We start from the raw sequence: 6,034 nt of genomic DNA, 5'->3' as shown, positions 1-6,034 counted from the left end.
CAAACAAACAATGAAGAAAAAAATTTAAGTTTTTATGTTTGGTTATCAAATAATCTTGATTTTGCTGAACATCCTAATCATCACCATATAAGAAACTAATAACATATATATATATATATATATATTTAAATATTGAAAACGCATTATGTTTTTGAATGACATTTTTTTAAAACAAATGTTGAAAATGATTTGGGTTGGGATACTAAGAATCGCATGTTCCTTCTTAGAAAAGATACATTTTAATCTTTTCAGAAACTTAATTAGCGAGGCGTAATACAATTCGAAATATCAAATAATTGAAACCCACACTTTTATGCGAATCTGCTTAAATACATCTTGGTATAAAAATAGAAAATGCTATTATGAACCAACGTTTTTACTAGACCTTAAGAACATTTAACGGTAGGAAATTAGTTTAACTCTTGTATTATTTTAATGCCTTATGAAGCCAAAGTGTAATAACCGAAATTGTGATAACGCATCCTAGGTTAACCTGCACGTTTGTTTGTTTTTGAATTTCGCTCAAAGCTACACGAGGGCTATCTGCGCTATCCGTCCCTAATTTAGCAGTGTAAGACTAGAGAGAAGGCAGCTAGTCATCACCACCCACCGCCAACTCTTGGGCTACTCTTTTACCAACGAATAGTGGGATTGAACGTCACATTATAACGTCTCCACGGCTGAAAGGGCGAGCATGTTGATGTGACAGGGATTCGAACCCGCGACCCTCACATTACGAGTCGAGTGTCTTAACCACCGGGCCAACCTGCACGTATTAGGTTAAGGTAGGATACTTACGTTTTGTGTTAAACTTTGCGTCTTCCGTTTAAATGCAATTCAGTAACATGCACTTCTAGTTTACATGTTATTTAACAGCGCTATTTAGTTTCTCTATGTGCGAAGCTATCCAGAAATACTTGTTAGTACTCAATGTTTTGAATTCATTATCATTATAAAAATCACAATGATGTCAATTTTATTCAACTTGTAAAATCGAAAAGATATTATCGGCTAGAATAAACTATAGCCATATAAATAGTAAAAAACAAGAACAAAAAACATACTATTTAAATGATATTTTGTTAAGTTTTTTAATCTGTATAAACATCTTACAAAACTGAAAAATAATTTATTTATTTCATCCTTATTTTATCATAGATATTATAATAGAAGGATGAAATAATTAAATAAAAATTCAATCGTTAACTAAATTAATTATTTAAATCGAATAACAGTCACACACATTTATCACAATACAACAATATAAATATATATATTTATATAAAACCTTGGGATTGTGCTATAGCTTAGATATGAAAAACAAAAAGATATATACATATGTAGGTATAGTATATTCCTTATATTATTTTCAAAATATTTTTTCTTAACTCCTTATAAACATCATCCATACATACTTTACTAATTTAAGCCAAGCTTAGAAAGCTACAAAGAACTGAAATTACCAGTTATTCTTTGGTAAACTGAGTAGACTCTAACAGTTAATTATGTATAACAATTATATCGAAAATATGCACTGTATTTGGCACTGTTGGCGTTGGTACTAGTGTTTAAAAGAGACTCACGAGAAGCTAAGCTGCTGATACCACCTGCATAAAGTTGAAAACAAACAAAATCTAATAAAGGTTTTTCTGTTTGTTAATGTTAACATTACAACCTTGCTATTAACCAGTTACGTATTCATGCATATATAATAAGGTCAGTACTATTAATTATTTATAAAGATTGTTTGGTTTGTGCTGAATTTCGCTCAAAACTACTCGAGAGCTATGTGCGTTAGCCGTCCTTAACTCAGCAGCGATAGACTAGGGGAAGGCAGCTAGTCATCACCCCCACCGCCAATTCTTGGACTACTCTTTCAACAACGAGTAGCGGGATTAACCATCACATTATAACGCCACCACGGCTAATCACCAGGCCTATATATATAAAGAAGATAATTGATTTCTAGATAATAAACACTATAAAATAACATATTAGATAATGAAAAATCTTAATGCGTTTTGTTTGATTGTTGATAAAGATTCTCAAAAAGGCAGTTTGATAATGGTTTAATTTTACTGTCAATTGTTTATCTCACTTTAAGGAACGACCAGTATTTTAAACGTGATCAGCTACGTCATAAATCAATGTGAGAATGTTTTTTTTTAACTTTCTTTCTAACAGATGTCCCATTTGTTCGAATTGAAACCAACTGATTATTGAAAGATAAAAACTAGTAACGGAAATTATTATATGGTTGCTGCCTGTCGTAACATTAGTTGCTATGGAATGAGTTTTAATTCTCCCGATTACCAGAAATTACCATTTTGCGCGAGTAAAATCTATTGGTTACCATCAGATAAAACTATCCAAGGACCCATTTAGTCACAAAGGACAGAAAGTGTGATTACCTTAAGTTCTCTCACGGTCTGTGGATCATCAGAGCTTGAATATACGGTACTATTTACTCATGTGTGACCTCTAGTTTACTAGAATATATATACTTTCTTAACCGTTTTCAAAATATATTATTCACGGTTTTATTATTCTATAACATCTTATGAGATGTCTTTTCATTGCACAAATCTGCCATGAGAGGATAAATAAGTAACAAGAGGCTTACTTTAATATACGAACTTAGGTCCATGCGTAATATTGAAAATGGAAGATACGAATTTTCTTTAACAAAAAATCTTAACCTGGTTATTTTATTCCAAAAAAAAAATTAGAAAAAAATGCCATCGATCGAAATGTAAATTTTTGCAATACCTTTTAGCGCCTTTATGGATACAGATTGTGTACTCAGAAAATAATCAGAATGCGCTATTTCAGGTTTAACTTTCAAAACTTTTCTCGATCAGACCCCTTTTCATCTAATTCTACTCGTTATAATTTTTTGTTGTAACTTCTATAATATTGTGCAGAAACTTGCATTCTCTAAAGAAAACTAAACAAGCAGTATGTACTTTCCCTTCACAAAAACAACAACCTTTCTTTACTGACATGGTAAACGAGCATGGATGGAGAGTAACTACCAATTCGGGAAAACATTTACCTAGAACTAGCGAGTTTAAACTTGATAAGAATATATATATAACACAGTTAAAATAAGTCAGTAACGTTTAATTAATAATTCTTTCACAATAATTAATAATATTTATTGTCTTCACAACACATTCTTTCACAATAATTAATAATATTTATTGTGTTCACAACACATTCTTTCACAATAATTAATAATATTTATTGTGTGCACAACACATTCTTTCACAATAATTAATAATATTTATTGTGTGCACAACACATTCTTTCACAATAATTAATAATATTTATTGTGTGCACAACACATTCTTTCACCTTACATCTACTTTAAAGTTTTGCACGAAAGTATTTAAATTTTGTTTGTAGTTAAGCGCAAAGCTACAAAATGAACTATCTGTGCTCTGCCCAACACAGGTATCGAACCTAGGTTTTTGGCGGCGTCAGTCCGCATACATACCGCTGGGCCACTAGGAGGTCCAAGCTATTTAAATTTTGTTTGTTTCTTTGCAGTTAAGCACAAAGCTACAGAATAGGCTATCTGTTCTGTGCCCACCACGGGTATCTAACCCAAGTTTCTACCGTCGTAAGTCCGCATACATACCGCTGTGCCACTGGAGGGTCGAAGCTATTTAAATGCAGCCTACCTTTTACGACTCATATTAGTGCAATGACATCGGAGTTGTAGCTTTTAAGGTTTTCGCAAAATATTTTTTCGTGGTGTGTAATCAAATATTTCTGTATTATCTTTTCATTCACATAGGTAACTATGTAAAAGCTACGAATTAGTAAAAAAATTAAAATCTATGTTCTATCAAGCTTTTGAATGTAAGATAAAATAATACAATTTCGTCCTCAAACTTACAGCTTTCATAATAATAGAGCTTGAATAAAATATATTAATAAATGACGTTAGAAGCGTATAAAGTACATGTTTAATGTTTCTTATTTGTTGTTTTTTTACACGTACCACATGCAGAGCAGCGTGATTAAAGTCCTATTAGAAATTATTTTGTGAAATTATCGTTTTTATGAACCGTGATTTCGCTGCAGTTACGTATATTTCTTAACACTTTTCGGCAAATTTATAGAATACCTTCGTTTTCATTAGATAAGTTTCAAGGCATGTCATCTCGTCAAAGATGCATTACATAATGAGCTCGCAACTGGTAGTTACGTTTTGTAATGCTTCTTTAATAGCTGAAGCAACTTTACAACATTGCCACACTACTTTATGTTCGATACGAATAACTTATCTTCAGAAAGCTAGGAATACGCATATGAGTAATAATTCTTGTATGGAACTTTATCTATAATTACAAATACGACAGTAGTCTGTTCAACAATTGTTAACGCAATTTTATGTAAACTGGATTTCTTACGTAGTTGAAACGTATTTCTATGTAAAATTCTGTAGATGATATTACAGCGACGATACAACGGTTTCTAAAAATTTATACTGAACACAAGGATTAAAAAGGGGTAATAAACTGTTCAGAAAAGACCTAAACTACGTTCTTTTTGTGGAAAATTTCAAAGAAAGCATAATTCCTTTGTTCTTGTTGACGAACAGGTATAATCCAAAAGACTATCAAGGTAACATATAGTAATATACTATGTAATTTTATGCGAAACGTACTTCTAACAAAACTTATTTATTTTCATAATAAAAATCACATTGATATTTGAGGCACTAACCCTCCTAACCGTTAAGCAATTTTATTGTCTCAGTAACTGCCTGAACTTTGTAAGTAAATAGCTATTTTACGTGTGAAGTAGTAATAAAAATGCAACCTCCAGATGTCAAGTATACCTTCAGGTGTCAAGCTACACTTAAGTAACTTTTCAGCTGCAACCAAATTACAGGGCGTGCAAGTGAGAGTTTAAAGATAACATAAATATACTGAGTTTGCTATTTAAACTAGATATTTTACCCAACAAAGTTTACTGTAATATGTTTATTCATATGGTCACGCTATCGAAAACATCATTAATGGTCCTCATTAAGTTTACGTAAAGTTGTGATTTGTAGTAGAATTTTCATGCGATTTGGTTCTTCCGTGATCTGCTGCGGAGTTTTATTTTATAAAAAACAAATAAACTATTTTTTTTATAAAAAACACGTTAAATAACACTGATATATTGTGTGATACTGCACGAGCTTTCAACACGACTGATACAGCAGATGTGCATGAAAAATAATATTTTGACTTGAAACTTTTTCATGCCAAGTAAACTTTCTTTCACTTGCCATGTAGACATCTTCAGCAGTTTCAAATACGTACATTAATCGACTGCTCAAGGTTGTCAGAAGAGTTAGAGGAGTACATTTAAATTACGCACAAGAGTTCTCCTCGTTTACTTGATGGAGCTAAGGGGTCTGCTTGTTTGGTTTGAATTTCGCGCAAAGCTACACGAGGGCTATCTGCTCTAGCCATCCATAAGTTAGCAGTGAAAGACTAGAGGGAAGGCAGCTAGTCATCACCACCCACCGCCAACTCTTGGGCTACTCTTTTACCAACGAATAGTGGGATTGACCGTCACATTATAACGACCCCACGCCTGAAAGGGCGAGCATGTTTGGTGGGACGGCCATTCTTTGCATCATAACGTTTTCTCCAAACAATAAAATAATCGGATAATTCTCTTATTGAATGCAGAAACGTTTCTATCTTGCAATAAACAGCAGCAATTTTGAATGTTCAGAATTAATTTATTTTGTGTCGCTTAGCCATTCTATGCACGTACATTCTGGAATGAAAACATACGACATGGCTCATGGTTATTGTTTGTTTGAGAGCAACTTAATTTTCGCGTTGTAAGTCCGTAAACTTACTGCCAACTCTTGGGCTACTCTTTTACCAACGAATAGTGGGATTGACCGTCACATTATAACGCCCCCACGGCTGAAAGGGCGAGCATGTTTCGAACCAGCGACCCTCAGAATGCGAGTCGAGCGCCCTAACCACCTGGCCATGCCGGGCCTATGGAAAGG

The sequence above is a fragment of the Limulus polyphemus genome, unplaced genomic scaffold (assembly GCF_000517525.1).
Source record: "Limulus polyphemus unplaced genomic scaffold, Limulus_polyphemus-2.1.2 Scaffold60, whole genome shotgun sequence".
In the NCBI taxonomy this organism is placed as follows: domain Eukaryota; kingdom Metazoa; phylum Arthropoda; class Merostomata; order Xiphosura; family Limulidae; genus Limulus; species Limulus polyphemus.
Note: the sequence above shows the minus strand (reverse complement) of the source record.